The sequence below is a fragment of the Lytechinus pictus genome, chromosome 16 (genome assembly GCF_037042905.1).
Source record: "Lytechinus pictus isolate F3 Inbred chromosome 16, Lp3.0, whole genome shotgun sequence".
NCBI lineage: Eukaryota > Metazoa > Echinodermata > Echinoidea > Temnopleuroida > Toxopneustidae > Lytechinus > Lytechinus pictus.
The window spans coordinates 394,459-413,602 of record NC_087260.1 but is presented as its reverse complement, the minus strand read 5'-3'; the positions used below and the strand labels follow the sequence as shown (position 1 = coordinate 413,602).

Genomic DNA, 19,144 nt, shown 5'->3' with positions numbered 1-19,144 from the left:
ATGGCTTTACGTGTAACATGCATATATTTGGATTAATTTACTAAATATAGGTAGGCCTATATCTTGAAAGAAGATGTTTTACATCGGTAATGTTTAATTAGGATTATCCAATAGCTATTAAAATCAATTAAGTTTACGCAGATTTTTATTACAAACATTTTTTTGAAAGTATGTAGACATATTGGCCCGAATTCACAAAAAACCTAGCTCCTGGTTTTTGGTGGTTTAAACCCCCCTCCTAGTTTAAACCCCGAGCTGGGTTTTTCATTTGCGTTTCACAAAGGAGGTTTAAACCCCGAGGGGGTTTAAATGCGTCATAAAACGTCATGAAACGTCATATTTTTTAGTCAGCTCCGAGATGTGGTTTGAAAAAATTAAACCATGGTTTATCTTTACGAGCATGCGCACTTGGGAAGTTTGTGAAAAATCCGCGAAGTGAAGAGAATTTTCTTTGCCGTCTAAGATGTGTCAAGTGGTCTTCTTGATCAGAAATTCGTAAGTATTCTTCTTTTAATTCGTAAAATAAATTCCCGCTGTTCTTCTCTGGAATATATTGATACGTTTTATGCAGTTTCATGAAATTGATAGTGTTGTTTTTCATGATTGCGAACGAGGTTTTGGTATTGACAAGTCCAGACGATGCACTTTATCGTCGCGTGTGTATTGCTACAGTCCCATCGGTGCATTTAAGTGTTGGGATATTTTGACGCTGTGGTTGTTGAACGAATTTGAAGGTGCGCAGCTCAGCCGCGGGCCGGGCTTAATATTTGTTTTTCTGAGCTTCACAAGGATATTATATTATGGTGCCTTCTATATCTTCATTTGTAAATGTCAAGATGAAAATATAAGCCTAGATCTATATAATTTTGTACTATTTGGTGCATTTTAGAGAGAAAGAATTTTGTTTTCAATTTGCCTGGCTAAATTGCATTTCAAAATTCTGGATCTGGATGTGTACACTGCTGGACCAATTGGTACTATGAATGCAGCGGGTGAGAGAGGGCACGGTGATATTTAGTCGTATCGTAGCCGTAGGTAGCTCTTTTCGATCTTTGACTTGAACACCTCTAGTGATGTGCTGTTCACTGTGTCAGGTGGGAGATGGTTCCAAGCCAGAGGGGTACTCACAAAAAAAAAAGTGGAGCCAACGCAGTTCAGCGGAACAACCAAAATACAGAGACTGAAGCTTTTTTGGGGTCTATTTCTAGACCTACCTTTGCTTTCGGCACAGGCCAATTTTTGAGGCTGTAGGAATTTCTCAAATTTTGGTCTAAAATCTTTTCACTTGCAAAATTCAAATAGAGAAAATATAGCCCCCCCCCCCAAAAAAAAAAAAAAAAAACCCATAAACTGTGAAAGGTATATTCGCACAAATTATTACAATGTTTTTTGTTTTTTTTATTATTAACCATGTTCACTATGAGATCAGGGGCCCGTTGCAGAAAGAGTTGCGTTTAAACGCAAGCCAATAAATCAATCGCAAGTCACAAATACGCGCTGTTGCGCATGATTTTAAGAGTTGCGATTGATTGCAACTGTCTGCAACGGGCTCCTGTATTAAGTGATAAACCAATGACTCATTGACTGTTTTTTTTATATATGAAAAATGTATGTTTGTTTAAAACTTTGACCATTGTTTCACAGAATTACATCGACATCAGAGGAACCGTAGATCTATATCCATGGATTATCTCCATCTTCACAACCTTGAATTACTAAGAGGTATGATTAATTTGATTTACATTAATTTAATTTGTTCAAAAGTGTTATTGAAATGATTTGATGAGACAACGAAAATGAAATCTTCAGACTGAAGAAAAGAAATAACAACTTGAATGAAGTTTTTGTTAATCTCGGGAAGAAAATTAAGATTGCAGTAATTATGTTGGTAGATCAAATCTACATGCTCATGTCCAGTTTGGATTTGGAACGATTATAAAGATCAAAAAATAAAAAAAATTAAAATAATATTCAACTCTTCTGCATACAGCTACCTTTGCCAAGACGTGGGCTACTTGATGCTAAAAATCCATCAGAATCTTACGAGGATGGGCCACTTCGAGATCGGTATCGACTGTCAAAAAAAAACCGACATGTACGTCACCAATATGCTGGAAGTTGAATTGAAGAGGGACACACAGAAGAATGATCCACTTCCTGTTTATTTGCAGGCGTTGACAACTCTCCGTTTTTATGCAGTGGGTGAGTGATTTAATTTTTCATAAACAATTATTGAATGTTTCTTGGCACTGTTAAATCTATTTGACTGAGGTTGTTTCTATTAATTTTAGGACTCCAGATAAAGTTAATGACAATATCTAGAAATCAGAGAGGTAGCACATAAACAAATGTTTCATTTAAGCAAACAGTCAAGTACCTATGAATTGCATACTTTAAAAATTCCAAAAGTACCACAGCAGGAGTGAGGCTCTGCTGTTACAACTGTTATGTCAGGTTAGAGTTATAAATTTTGCCATTAGCCCATGGTAGAGCTTCATGAGGTTCACCAAACTTGTACACAAAATTTTTGAAATTTTGAGTAGAAAATTATTTATGCTAATATATGCAAAATTTATTCATGCTAATTTATGAAAAATTCATAATCACAAAAAATGCTTCTGTATTTGTTGACCAATTTTGATTTTTTTTTCATCCATCTGATAGAGCTACATGATGAGGGTCCCTAAATTTCCACACAATTTTTCCAACCATTAATTTTGACTAAAAAATTATTTATGTTAATTTATGCAAAATTTATTCATAAATCACAAAAAAATGCTTCTTCTATGTAATTTCTCTATTAATTTTAATTCTGTTTCCTCAATTTATGTCACAAATATAATTCACTAGTGTCGACTTGGCTGAAATTAAAAATTAATGGTACGTTGTTCGGGTACTGTACAACCCAATTATTTTTTTAACTTTTAATCAAAAGATGTGCAAAACTTCAAGGTAAAAAGTCATAAAAGCATTGGGCAAAAAAAAATATTCAATACCGGTAGTTGTTTTTTAAGTCAGCACTGCTGCTATATTGAATCGCATAATGATGGCGAGACTGCCAGAGGCGTTCCACTTGTTAAAATAAATTGGAGAAAATTGTCTGATATTTGTACAAGATGGATATTCATTGTTTAACATCTATATGTGCTTCAATGAAATGTTTTAAAATTACCTCGAAACAATCACCTCACCCATCAACCATATGGTTTGTTTGATTTTACAGGATCATTTCAAAAGATGCATGATGATGAGGCAGCAATATCGCAGTCATCAATGTGTCGGATCATCAAAGATGTGTCGGAAGCTATACAATTCCTTTGACAAGAGAAGAAGTTGAAGCAACTCAGCGACAGTTCTACCAGTACTGTTAGATTTCCAGGAGTGAAAGGTGCAATTGATGGGACACATGTCTACATCAAGAGCCCGGGGGGGGGGGGGGATTGGGCAATATGCTTCCTATATACCCCATTCCAACTTCATGTGGAGAGGAATGCCTATAACAATGGCAAAAGTATTAAGAACATAGAAAAGCAGAGTTCATTCAAATTTATGAAGAATACTTTACTTCTTTATTTGTTAATAAATTGATTGGTATAACCCTGTGATTCTAGCAGCTTAGCTTTAGCAACCTCTCTTTCTTTATTCAAAACGTCCATTCATAGTTCATGCTCCTTCAAGCTCATATCGTGCTCTTTCAATCTAATATCATGCTCTTTCAATCTCATATCGTGTTCTTTCACTCTCATCTTGTACTCTTTAAAGTCGAGATCATGTTTCTTCCATTGAACTTTAATTCTAACGGCATGCACTTCTACCAGCTCAAACACTTCTGACAGATGATTTTTTTTCCTTGAGATGGGTAATTCAAATTCCATTTTGCAGAAGAAGGAAGGTTTGTAGTATTGCTGCAGGGTTAAAATTCAATATTGAAATGCATTTAAGTACCAGTACATAACATAGTAACAGTGCAGTTTGTAAGAAACATACTATAAATCACGTTGTCAAAGATGTGTTGTTTAACGTACTAGTAACTCTCTACTTGATTGGTTCAGCTTCTGACACCAATGACATTGGGGAGTTCTCTGATTGTTCTCGGAACCATAAATTGCATTTTGGAAAACATTAAAGACTTACCCGGTAATTATAAAATTTCTTTAAAAACAGAAAATAATGCAATGCTTTCTTTTCAGAAGCATACAATAATCAGTGCACAGTTCATTGAATCGCTTGAATCTGGTAACATACATATATTGAAGCCCTTTTCATACTTCAAATGATTCACCCTCCCAGTTCAGTTATATAAATCCCTCTTCACCTCTAAATACCTTACTACATATCTGTAGTATATTCAGATTATTTTGTGTGTACCAGTGTATTGTGCATCCAATTAACATGATCTTGTAATTAAATGTACATGTACTTGATTTGGGGATCATGTTTAATTTGTTAAAGTATTTAACATCTATTTCAACTACATCTGATTTATGAGTCTGGTCAAAGAGATATTCTGGCAGAAAGGGTTAATGGAAAAAAGGCATTGTAATTTTAATGGTACTAAATTACCTTGAAGAGGAATGTGATTTTGAAGAAGGTCCATCAGTCTGGGAACGTTTCCTTGATAACTCGGACAGAAATGAATTTGTAGAATTTGTCCTCGTGGTGAAAAAAATAGATGAACTTCTGTTCTTATGCAGGTTTATAAATTTCAACAATGTGTCACATTCATCTCAGTTGGGAGGGTTTTATTATTTTGTTTCAAGGAAAGTGATGAATACTCTTGATCATGTAATTATATTATGATTTGGGAAGTATTTTGAGCGGTCCACTTTGTGAGATAGCTTTTATTCAAAATAGCTTAAACTGGACATGGAGTTTTCACATTTGCAATCATTATTTGTGTATTAATTGCAACAAGCATAACAAAGAATAAAGAATGACCTTTCATTTTGTGAGGATGCAGTTCTTAATTTAAGAAATCTTTATTTCAATAGATTATTAAATGTATTTTTGTTTCATAAAATATTTAAAAGATAAATGTTCTTTATATGGTTCATTTATTCAGACATGTCTTCAGTCAATGATGGATTTGAAGTTGGGGAGACAGGATGTTTGATTAGGTTTTATTTAAATTTCTTATACGCAAGAGTAGTTTTATTTATAATTATGTATTGCAATAAGGATTAAGAATGCAATTTTATAGTGCTTGCTTAAAAGGATTTTCACTAGTAGGAAAATTGTATTCTGCACTTTTATGATTTGTGATTAGTACCCCCTTTTATATATATATATATATATATATTTTATGGGGGGAGGATGTCAGATATATTGTCAGAAATATTCACCTAGAATGGGGAAATGAAATCAGAGTAGATGCATTTGGTTGATTGGGTGGTGTAACTTGAGGCAGTGCTGGATTTGAAGTTGCCGTATTTCATGGTTGAGGGAAATAAGAAAGATGACTGTTTAATTATGTGGAATACTTGATATTTATATAGATTTTAAAAAAAGTAAATACATAATTGATCTGAACAAACTTATTAACAGAATTTGGTATGTATGAAAATGAATTCATTGGAGAATTACAAATTAATTTAAAAAATCAATTTAAAAAATAAAATCTTTTTTTTATATTAATGTCAACACAGTTACAAAAATAAGCGTGAAGGGAGTGAAGTCAAAGTAGATGCACTGGCTGTGCTAGGTGTTATTGGAACTTGATCTGTACATGACCTGCAATGTATATATATATTTTTTTTGGGGGGGAGAAGCATTATTGTTTATTGGATTAATACATTACATGTACTGAGAATATTATATGCCTATATAATATACACTCTAATGAGTTTGACATTTGAAAATATTTCCATTATAAATTTTTTCCAAGGTATTCTGTTGTACAATCATTAAAACAGGAAATAATTTTATGATTGAATATTGCAATTTTCATGATTTCTCTATGTACACCGCCTTGAAATATTGAAATAAAAAATAGATAACTTTAAAATATTTAAACTGCTTCGATGTAAGATAGATTTTATAGAGAAATGTGTGGGGGAAGAGTTGGTTAAGAATGGTTGTGACCAAGAGCTCAATAACTTTTCTTTTAGTTAGAATGCCAATTTGTAATGCCTATATTTCCATTTAAAAACATGTATTTCCAAAAGAGCAAGGGGGAGGAGGGGGCGACAGAGAGAAAAAGGTAGTAGGATGGTGTATGTGTCTGAGAGAAAGAAAGAAAATGAGCGGGAACAAGATAAAGATTATGAGAACGTGAAAGAACACTTCATCAATTTATTTTCACTTCAATATTGTTTAACTATTGAGAATTTTTTTAAATTGAAATGAGAAATAGAAATTCAAATTATTTATTTTAATAAAAATTATTTAGGAAATATATATGCTAAACCTTTAAAATATTTTGGGAATGAAATCAACTTCTAATTCTACAACTACCCCATCCCCAAAAAAGGTTATCTTCCCAAAAAAGACCTAAACTATTTTAAGTAGGGATTTCCGCCCATGTTTCAGTGATCCACAAATATTTATTTCTATGCGTGCTAGACTTATGGGATGCACTTTTGATTACCATTAAAAAATAAAGTCAAGATTTAGGGAATAAATCAGGGCGGTCTCAATTTTAGGAAAGGAACATAAACAAATTGGAGGATAAAGTTTACTTCAGAAAATAATTATGGGTAAATTTGGGGACGTGTTCTTTCTAGAATTTACATTTGAATTGAAATATTATATTTTTGACGATGGAACTAGATTCAAAGATTGTTTCGCAAGCTTGATTATGACGTAAAAATAGCTGATCGACAATCTTTGTTATGGTTGTTGTTTTTATACTGAAAAAGCATTAGAAGATCCATGCCTTTAGATTGGTTGCCGGACGACTGTACGGGCATGCGCGTTGTTAACTCTCAGCTCAGCGATCGAGATCGTAGACATGCAAAATCAACAGCTGATTTTCATATTAAATGCCGCTTACCACCAAAATGTAAGTATTATGAGGAAGTTATCTGATAAGATACTACTTATTTTTGAAACTGATGAAGTAATTATATTCATACTTCAAGTTTCATCGGGTAATCTTGATATCACATCTGGTTGTTGTCATTTTATTTTCAGCCGAATTAAATCATAAATGTATTCAATGATTAAAAACTTGACATCGATGTCTATGGATGGGACCGAAATGAGATTATCGTCGACGCGCAGACGACCGCAGTGGTTGAGACAAATTTTCAATTTCTTGCATTTTGTGATATATCTAAAAATAGTGGATGTACAATACAATTCGACTCATCCAACAATGAATAAGTTTTTAATGTAATTTCATTTCATATAATCGATTAAGATAGCGAAAATCGGTAGTTTAAACCCCAGACTTTGGATTTTCGAACCCTGTTTGCCATCGTCAACAAGGACCGTAGCAGACAACATATGCTCTACTGAGCATGCTCCGAACCGTGGTTTAAAATAAAACCATGGTTTAAACCATGGTTTTATTTTAAACCATGGACTAAAGAAACCATCGTTGGTGAAACAGATAGGGGGTTTAAACCCCCTCGGGGTTTAAACCGTGGACTAAAAAACCCAGGAGGGGGTTTAAACCCCCTCGAGGTTTAAACCTCCTTTGTGAATTCGGGCCATTGGGTTGTGTGTGCTGTATAATACATATATCTCAAAATGTATAATAATACATATATCTCAAAATAATACATATCAGCAACAACAGCCAACATCTTCCCGAACAAGCCCACTACTTCCTACCGTAGAGGGCGCACCCTACACAACCTCCTTGTCAGGACGGGACACCCGTTTCCAACACCAAACCCCACCCTCACCAACACCGCCAATGACACCCCGGGATTCTTCAAATGTAAATCACACAAATGCACTCTCCATAATCACATCAAGGACACCACGAAATTCACCAGCACCGTAACAAAACAAAATTACACAATAACATCACACATCACATGCAAATCCACCTGGATAATATACCTCATTACATGTACCAAATGCAAAAAACAATATGTTGGCAAAACTGAAACCACCCTTTACACCCGATTCAACAATACGAGATCCGAAATACGGAACTTCCATTCACCACAGCACAAGACTCTCCCATACACAGTGCACTTCAACCTTCCCTCCCATTCCCTAGAAAATGTCCAAATTACCGGAATCGAGTCAATCAGAAGTAGGTCACGTGAAGCAATACTACACCGAGAGTCCTTTTGGATATCAAAACTAAAAACATTGCAACCACATGGTATCAATGCCGAACAATAGATCACTGACCACCCAAAGTTCCACCCACCCCCCTCCTACTCCTGATTGACTCTAATCCCACGACCCATTTCCGTTTCCCCTTTCAAGGGTCAATGCACTTTCACATTCACTGATATACACACACCCACACATCACCCACCTGGTTAAGCACTTACAGTAAAACTTGAAGGTAAGAAATCAGATATTTATAATGTATTTTTATTGTATACATCACTTATATATCGCAAAACCACATACAGTATTGTTACCTCTACCTTATATAATAATTTGTGTAACTACTAGCACTACCAAGGATAATATATAGGAGTAGGATTTGTTTGAGTGTCTGCGCGTATATGTGAGTGTATGTGACTGCGAGTGTGATTACTTACATACATACGTTCACGTGCTTAGACGCGAATGTATATGAATCAATACCTTTTCCTTAATATGTACTCAATATATATTATACAGTACACACACTACAATATGTCTATACATAATATATTTTGTAATATTTGTAATAAAAATCTGTGCAAACTTAATATATATTTTAATAGCTTTTGGATAATCTTAACTAAGCATTACCAATGCAATACAACTTCTTTTGAGATATATATTGTTTTGAGATATATGTATTATTTTGAGATATATGTATCATTATACATTTTGAAATATATGTATTATACAGCACCACAACCCAATATGTCTACAAACTTTCAAAAAATGTTTGTAATAAAAATCTGCGTAAACTTAATTGATTTTAATAACTATTGGATAATCCTAATTAAACATTACCGATGTAAAACATCTTCTTTTAAGATATACCTATGTTTAGTAAATTAATCCAAATATATGCATGTTACATGTAAAGCCATTATGTCTTTTACATCTTCAGATACCTGAAGAAGGCCGAACTAAATGGCCGAAAGCTTGTACTAATAAAAGTTGAAGAAATCCAGGCTACGTCTCTAGCTTCAATGCTCTTTGAGCTTCTTCGCCAATATATTACTCACTGAAGCACCCACGCAATGTTTAGGTCCTTGCTCATCACAATTATATATATATATATATATATATATAATTGTGTTCATGGGATACATCGAAAGCAGGTTCTTGTCCAATTACGAAGGGCCCAAACCTCTGCTTCTACGAAGATAAATCGATGATTATCTTGGAATCGCAGTGTCATCCAAGGATGAAGTTATGGAATTCATTGACAGACTTGGCAACATGCATCCTTCAGTTCAACTTACCAACGAAGTGTCAGGCGCCAGTGTGGCTTTCTTGGACCTCAAAGTCACAATCGAAGGCTCGGGTATCACCACGTCAGTGCATTACAAGCCTACTGATTCCCATGCTTACCTGAACTACGCATCTTCACATCCTCCTGCATGCAATAATTTTATTTCCTTCTCTCAACTTTCTCGCATCCGCCGTATTTGTTCAGAGGAAGATGACTACAACAAACGAGCAGATGAAATGCAACATTTCTTCAAGCAACGAGGATACCCGGATGGGATCCTGGCTAAGGCAGCTAAGAGGGTTGAGACATCAACACGTGCGGATTTCCTTCGGCCCAAGCAGCAGAAGCAGGTTTCAGGAAGGATTCCGTTAGTCGTCACTTACCATCCCACTAGTGAACGCCTTGCCAAGTCCGTGAGGGATAACTTTCACATCTTAACCGAGCATCCTGCCACTACGGAAATTTTCTCCGAACCCCCTCTGACTTCGTTCCGGAAGGACAAGAACCTACGCCAGCTCCTCGTGAAATCCGAGCTCACTCCGATCAATGCTACATGTGGTGTCGGAAGCAAACCATGTAGTAGACCTCGCTGCAACAAGTGTGGGGTCATTTCATCAGTGTCAGAGATATACGGACCAAAGGGTACTTGGCATATCCACGGCTCTTTCACATGTGTCACCAAAGATTGCATATATTGCATCTACTGCTCCAAGTGCAAGGAGATCTACATCGGAGAAACGAAGAGGAGGCTTGCTAACAGAGTGACCGAACATCTTTGCTCCATCAGGATCAAGTCAGCAGGGTTTCCGGTAGCCCATCATTTTACCCAACCTGACCATAACATCGGGTACTTCAAGGTGTGCGTTCTTCTGACTGGTTTTCGTTCAGATGGGATAAGGAAAGAGAAGGAGGAACGCCTCATCCACTCTCTCGGCTCTCTCCAACCTGATGGAATGAATGTGTCTTTCTACTCCTTTCCCGTGGTTTGATTTCTTTTCTCCCCCTATCTCTCTCTCTTTGCTTCCCTTTCTTGCTTTCTTCCTTTCTTTCTGTTGTCCTTCCCTTTCTTTTTCTTATTTTTCTTTCTTTTTTTCTTTTTTTTCTCTTTTTTCTTCTCTTACTTCTTTCTCCCCAGCTGTCCTCTATTTTTGCCCCCTTCTCTCCCTCTCTCCATTTTTTTTCTAGTCGTTTTCCTTTTCCCTTTTCTCTCTTCCTTTTGTCTCCCCGGCTTTCTTCTTCTTTTTTCCCTTCCCCTTTTTTCCCCTTCCCCTTTTTTTCTTTTTTCTTTTTTTCTCTCTTTCTCTCTCTCTTTTCTTTTGTACTGTTGCGCTTCGCGTCTTACCTCTTAGCGCGTTGTTTTTTACGCTTTGCGTTTTGCGCACTGCGTTTCTTGGTGCTGTTGACTAATAAATTCATCATTTCCCGATGAAGCCCTATGGGCGAAAATTTGATCAACTTTTCTATCTACGGTTGTTTTATTCACCTTGCATTTTGCTTTATATTACCACAACCGACGCAGGACCTTCATATATATATATATACATATATACAGTGCGTTCCACAAAAAACGAAACCGAGATTTATCGATGATTTATCATAACTTAATCACAAATACAATAGACAAATGACCTACCATTGTAAAGCTTAGAATCTCCTCTTTCATCTGAAATTACTTAGATTATTTCTCATTCATGCATGAGTGAGCAAAAACAATTTGAAGAGGGGATACCAAAAAGTAATTTGGCGGGCTGTAACTGAGTTTCAAAAAGAAAACCACATTTCTAAAAAGTTCAATATCTGTTCTTTAATTTGATATCTCAATTACAGAAAATGGTCAAGAAATAAGAATGTTCTGGTAATTTGAAATAAGGCTTGAATTTCAATAATTTCATAAAATGAAGAGGTTTTACAGGCTAGTGTTCAAACTCACTCGACACTCCGTTTTGTTGACGCTCAGCGATGCATGAAGTCTTTTTAACCATGCGATAGCTTCTGTGGGAAACCGGTGAAAACACGTTTATTTAATGAAATTATGGAAATACAAGCATTGTTTCGAGGGAACGTAACTTTTTTACTTCTTGACAATTTTTTGTGATTAAGGTATCAAATTAAAGAGCAGATATTGAAATTTTTAGGCATGTGATTTTCTTTTTAAAATTCAGATACCCCCCGCCAAATGAGTTTTTGGTATCCTCTCTTCAAATTGTTTTTGCTCACTCATGCGTGAATGAGGAATAATCTAAGTAATATCAGATAAACGAGGAGATTCTAAGCTTTACATTGGTAGGTCATTTGTCTATTGTATTTGTGATTAAGTTATGATAAATCATCGCTAAATCTCGGTTTCGTTTTTTCTGGGACGCACTGTATATATATTTGAGATCAAGAGTGTGGAGAGGGCCGTAGCAAGGTCAATACCAGTCTTCATGAAGCTTCCGGGCACATGCCCTTCATCAGGATCGTAAGGTCCGTAATAATAGTTTATTGTTGACAGTAAAGTTAAGTGACAGTAAAGTTGACAGTAAAGTAAAGTGTAAACAATACATTATACTTACGGACCTTACGATCCTGATGAAGGGCATGTGCCCGAAAGCTTGATGAAGATTGGTATGACCTTGCTACGGCCCTCTCCGTACTCTTGATCTCAAATATAATTATGAAGGAGACCCGTACACGTACATCGCCAAAATTGATCACAATTTTAATAAAAAATGAATAAATAAAAATAAATATATATATATATATATATATATATATATATATATGTGTGTAAAGTTATACATGTACAACAGCGTTGGCAACTCTTTTTATTTAAATATTGTAAAGAAATGTTCTATTCATCCTTTTCTTTACAATATATATATATATATATATATATATATATATATATATAATGGGGGGGGGGGTCTTTGCCGAAGTCTGTGGCGGCACTTTGAGATTATTTCTGAACTTTTATTGAGGCACTCTTTGCTATTGGTGATGATTATAAACTTGTCTTCTAGGCAGAGATTGCAGAGCCCACTCTTCTTAGGTTAGTGTTGGACTTCTTTTCTATCCCCCACGTTAATTCAAATTTTGTGTTTTCTTCCTTTAGTTTCCATATATAATTAGAGAGTTGAGTTTCATTTCTGTATTTTTCATATCTCGTTTATTTGATGTGATTCCTGTATCTGTCCTTGAAAGTAACCCCCGCAAGACCATAATAGCATTTTCCTCGTTTTCGTGTCGGATGCTGGCTTTGTAGACGAGGGCCGTTTCTAAAACATCTTCCTTGCAGTGGGCACTGCGTTTTTATACGGCAGTTACATTTCTGCCTCAGATCCTCCTCTTTAGTCTTGGCTTGTTTGATGACTCTCTGGTTGTGTGATTTCATTACTGCATCCATGTTTCTCATGCAGCTGTAGCTGACTTTAACTGTATTTTAATTAAATATTTGGTGCAGTTTTTAACCCTTCGGGAAGTGTTTGTTTATTAGCTTCAAGAATTTGCCGCCCACGTTTGTTTTGACCTCTGCGTTGTAGGGGGGAGGGGATTGAACCATGTGATTTTTCTTTTCCTATTTCTTCTGCTTCTACTTGGCCCCCTCCGTTCGCATTTTTGTTCTTCATACTGAATTTCCCTATCAAAGCCGCTATTTTTCAGGGCTTCGTCGTATGGGGGCGCTGCTTCTTTGAAGATGCATTCGTTTGACGATAGACCCGATATATTTTTTTCTACAGCTAATGGTATCTGCTTGAGTATAGGAGGGGGTGGTTTGAGCTCTTGTGTACGTATAGGGGCATGTCGTTTGGTTTCCTATAGGGCCGGAATGTACCGTTGTTGAGGTCAAGGGTTACGTCCAGGTAGTCGACGGTCTTAGGGTTGGTCTGGACCGTCATGCGTAAACCCATCTGGTTAAATACTTTTATTAGGTCTTGAGGTCACGGAAAGACCTTACTGAAGTTTTTAACCAGAGTGGTCAAAATTATCCTTTTGGTAAAAAATTGGCCAAAATGGCGTGAGTAAGATAAAAAAGAGTAGCACTTTGGAATTAGCACACAATTTTACCCCGGATAAGCTTGTCAAACCTTCCCCACCAAAAATTTGGAATAAAACCCCTTTCTCCTATACTATATCCTTACATGTTTTTCTTATATATATCATATCACTGGACATATTTTTTCTTAGAGGATTGCTCCGTCTATGACGTCATAAAATTGAAACTTTGATTATAATGATAATAATGATAATAATATTAATGACAAAATTGTTCTTATATAGCGCAATGCGCATCAGGAAAAATAAACTTAAGAAGATGAGGAAAAGCTGCGGGGAAAGCGTGCAGTCATCACTATTGATGGAGCTGTCATCAATCCTACTGAGTCATCTAGAGATCTTGGTGTCATAGTAGACGACGCATTAGACTTGAGGGAACATATTCGTAAGGTCTGCAGAGTGGCATCCTTTGGTATTTACAGAATCGGCAAACTAAGAAAGTATCTGAACCAGAATTCCACAGAGCGCCTTGTCAACGCATTTGTAATTTCACATTTGGATTATTGCAACAGCTTACTTGTCAGCCTACCAACCTCCCATCTTTACCCCTCTTCAACGAATTCGAAACACAGCTGCCCGTCTCATCACTCGCATGAGAAAGCACGACCACACCACTCCTGTCTTGCGAACATTACATTGGTTAAATATCCCTCACAGAATTCAATTCAAAATACTTCTTCTCACATACATGGTAATTCATGATCTTGCACCATCATACCTAATCGATCTTATCTCACAACGATATCCTACCTCCATGTCTCTCCGCTCATCAAAACTGCAACTTGCACCTGGCCCTCGCGCTCGTACCCGTTTTGGTGATCGTGCTTTCTCGGTGTGTGACCCTGCTCTCTGGAATAATCTCCCTGCCCACATTCAGAATTCTCCTACTGTCGATGTATTTAAAAATCGACTCAAATCCCATGTTTTTAATCAACAAAACAAGTTAGCTGTTGGAATGTTATCTGTTATCTTTCTATTGATTTGTTGTTATGTGATTGATATTTCATTACCTCTTCATGTTTTACACTTAATAATTACCAGTTTTCTGTTATTTTCTTGCTATTTCATTTATTGATTTGTTGTTTATATGATTGACATTAATTACCTCTTAAAGTTTTACACTTATATTCATACTTTGTTTCTATTTGAATGTATTAAATTGTACGCGTTTTATTTACATTTTGTTTAAATTGTAGAGCGCTTAGAGACTGTTTCAGAGCCGTTGGCAGCTATAGTTGCCCATAATCGTGTCGTGCAACTGGCAGCTATAGTTGCCCAAATAACTTGTTTTTGCTTAACCAATTTTACAGCCAGAAAATCAACACATTCTGTGTTTTTCATGTTGTTATACTGGCAAGGAATCCACAATTAATTTTATCATATAAAAATAGTGGTTTACATAGACATTTTTTGAGTAAAATTGTATTTTTGCATCAGTATTTTGAAGAGTTGATTTCGTATATTGCCACGATCTGAATCAGGATTTCCCCTATAGACACGTGCGATATAACGGTTGTGTGTAGCAATACACGTACTTCTATGGGTAGAGCAAAATACTCTTGAGGATAGGGGGCTTTATTCAGAATTTTTGGTGGGGAAGGTTTGACAAGCTTATCCGGGGTAAATTTTTGCGCTGATTCCAAAAATGTCACTCTTACTGACCGTACTCACGCCATTTTGGCCAATTTTTTTACCAAAAATGAGCATTTTGACCGCTCTTTGGAAAATGGTCCTTTAACAGAATGCTTTTGTAGCCATAAGCAATTAAAAGGGTCTATCTTAAGTAAAAATGCACCCAGATTCCAGATAAAGTGATTTCATTTGCCAAATTACAATAGAATGGGTCACTTTGGCCATGTTTTGGCCAAAAATGACAATTTTCATGATTTTTTTTTCAGAAACGTGTTACAAATATTGATCAGAGCTACGATTGGATGTCTTTAGAAATCCACATTTATTTTTAAAATGTGCGCTGGATCATAACAATCAACCTCATGTAATTTACTCCGTCAGTTTTGACCTATGAGGGTCATTTCGGGTACTTAATGCTAACTTTAAAATTGATGTGATACCTATTGTTCAATCATGAGATCTGAATTTATTCACAACCATACTGTCAAGAAGATTATGAGCAGTATATCAAATCAAACAACCCTTAATTATCTTCATCTTCATTATTATTATTATTGAATTAAGATATACACCATAAAAGGTGATTTTATGGCGAGTGTCTTAAATAAATAATAATAACAGATCTAATCAATCAATAATCAATTGTTAAATCGACTTGTGCTGAAAAAGCAAGTTAGACAGGACCGACTACCACCCTGTAAAATGTTACCCTGATTATCACTTTTATTTATTAAGGTAGCCATACTTCTGTGCAAATATTCACTCTGTGTTAAACATATTTTCAAGAAGGAAGCAAACCCGAAAGTAGAAATCCAAATGTTCTTACCAGGTCCGATGGCAAAAAGTATGATATAGAGATACACAAAACCGAGTCCAATCCATTTTGTCCAGTCATTTTCTTCCTGTTTGTAATTAAAAACGAGAACATTGAAATTAGTATGCGTAGGGCATGTGAGTGTGTGTATAAATTGTATGTTTGAATGTGCGTGAAACAAGTATAGAATGGTTTGTAGATGGCTAAGTGTGTATAGGTGGGAGTGGTTAGGTGTATATTGTATGTATGTAAATTATTTTCATAGTATAATAACGGTCTTGTCCAGCATATTGGTGACAGATCCACTATGATAAAATTAAAGTGATAAATATACAGATGTATAAATAATTAGATTTAAATATACGTAATAAATGCATAAATTTTAAAAAGACATACATTTTCAAAGAATGAATGGTAAATTTTGTGCATACCTGAAGGGCTAGTGCCACGGTTAGACCAACCAAACAAAATGACAATAAACCGAAGGGATAAAGAAGGAGGGGGCGACGACCAACTCTCTCTACCACTAATACCTGTGGGAACCAACAACAAAAATATGTTAAGTGTTTTATATATAAGAATTGTAAGATATATTACATCTATATTTACATTATTGTTTTCTCTAAGAAAGTTTATCGCATAATAAGAATATTCCAGAATGTCTGTTAAGCTTCGGTATGTAGGCATGATATATAGAAATGATCGGTATTTGGGTATATTTGTATTGGACAAAGAGAATGCTAGACAATAGAGACCCTGTAGTGAAAAGGACAATAGGATTAGCTATGTTGATTACATTGTTAATTTTACTGAGGTCATTCAAGAATCATATTATAGAATTTGACTGCTCTAGAAATCGGCAGAATGTTCTTTTTAGAGACAATACTAGAAGCTTCCAGAATAGTAGACATTTATATAAAGGACATCAAGGACATCACCATCATATCAGATAAAAAAATGTATATAGGACTGCATATCTTAACTTAAATTTAGCAGGAAACTATTGTTTGTTTTGTAAAATTTTCTTTTGGGAAATCTGAAGGTGATTATTTTACATCATATTAAAAGAAAATTTACAAATATAGAATGCGTCAAAGGTTATTAAATGTGAAATTTGTGGTGCCGGATAAAGTGTAATGCGACTAACCGGAGTTGTTATATCCACTAAAGAAACTCGAAGTTGTTTCCCGAATCCGAATGTCTTATTTGAGACTTTTGTACGTATGTAATGTTTTGCAGGTATTAAAAATTGTTAAAAGTGATTTGACATAGAAGAACTATAAGGTAATCAGTGACCTTTTTCCCATGTTTTTTTTGTGTAATGCGACTGACCGATTTTGGGGGGAGTCAAGGCATCCACAGTGTACCGCATACAACCTTTCTATATGTATTGTATTAAAGGATCGGTTGTCAAGATAAATTGACAATATGAACATGACAGAAAGACCCCCCCCCCCTTAAATCTGACAGGACCAAGTATTAAAAAAAACATGTAAAAGTGTATTGAGACTGACCGTGGAACCACCCATATGTATGTATATATACAGGGGCGGATCTCGCCTTCCCCAATAGGGGGGAGGGGGGGGGCGGACTGACTGGCACTGTAACGTGGGATCTAACTCGGCTCGACTCAAGTTAGCTTGCTCCATGCTACCGATGCACGTCGTGTCCGACCGCGGCCGGGTCCCGCCTTGGGGCCATTGCATACAGGCATATCCGCATATGGGAATGACGATGTAATATCGAAGTGGCAGATATGGCAAGTTCCGACTCGAAGTCCTCGTATAAGACACAGTAGAATTCCGGATGTATTCTAAGATAGTTGAGCCACATGGCTGATTTGTTTGTTTGTTATGTTAAACCAGTAGTCGAGTACATTTTATTTAAGGCACTTGCCGGCTTAAAACGAAACTCGAATTTCAATTTCATTTTATTTTCTCAGCGTGTTTGTCCCATTGAAGACACCGTTGGAAAAAAAATCGCATCGAAATCCAAAAAATCGCCCAAAATCCAAAACCCGAGTGATCTCGACGCGCCCGCGACCCGAGTGATTATAATAAGCCAATGTAACATCTGTTATTTTCTATCGCCACGTTTGTCCTATCGATTCTCACTGCTCATTCGCGATCCCTTGTTAAAAATTCTATATCAAGGGTACTCCAGGCTTAAAAAAATAATCGAAATAAAAAGAATAACATTCAATGACCAAAATGCTGAAAAATACATATAAATCTGATAACAAATAAAGAAGATATAATTGGAGAAAACTATTATATGCACATTGTCATGAATATTCAATGAGCGGGCTGATGATGTCACACCCCCACTTTTCATTCTTATGTTATAACATGAAATCATAAATATTTCATATTTTCATACATTTGTGTATGCCATTTCTCAATAAGTTGGAGCTGCAATTAATATCTAATGCAATAAAACAGTTGTCAGTATTATATTTTTATCTTTTGGGGGACTGTTGCACCCACAAATGTAATAACACCCACAAATGTAATAACACTTTACCCACAAATGTAATAATTTTTGATCGCCCACAAATGTAATAATGACTTTACCCACAAATGTAATAAATTTGAAGGGATTTTTGGCGATACTGTTCTAAACTGAAATCCTATAGTAATGCGTTCATATATAGCACAAAAGTGTAAAGTCTTTTTTCCAGACCCGATTAATTTAAAAATTATAATATGATTTAAAGTCTTTTTTCCAGACCTGGTTGTTTCAAAAATTATAATAAAAGTCCAAAGTCTTTTTTTTTTAAAAACGGTTATTTAAAAAAATATAAAATAAATCCAAACTAGGATACGATAATGATATTCCAGTGGAATGAAAATAAGAATCGAGCTTAGTCTTTTCTCCAGACCCAGTTAATTAAAACTGATGGAATTAATGTCTTTGTTGTTGTTTGAACTTACACGGTGCGTTTTGTGAATATATGCGCTAAGAGTAAATTGAGAATCAAGCGTAGTCTTTCTCCACACCCGGTTACTTAAAACTAAAAACTACATCCTTATAGCAATGCGTTCATATAGCACAAAAGTGCAAAGTCTTTTTTCCAGACCTAGTTAATTAAATATTTATGACATAAGTCTAAATTAAGTCTTTTTTCAAGACCCGGT

General features: G+C 35.6%; 1 long non-coding RNA gene across 1 annotated transcript; it reads left to right on the top strand.

The window, feature by feature from the left end:
• Positions 1-404: 404 nt before the first annotated feature.
• On the top strand, positions 405-4,918 carry LOC129279688 (uncharacterized). Its single transcript, XR_010296118.1, has 4 exons — positions 405-495; positions 1,645-1,722; positions 1,991-2,202; positions 3,224-4,918. It is a non-coding gene; the product is annotated as an uncharacterized LOC129279688 (long non-coding RNA).
• Positions 4,919-19,144: the final 14,226 nt, after the last annotated feature.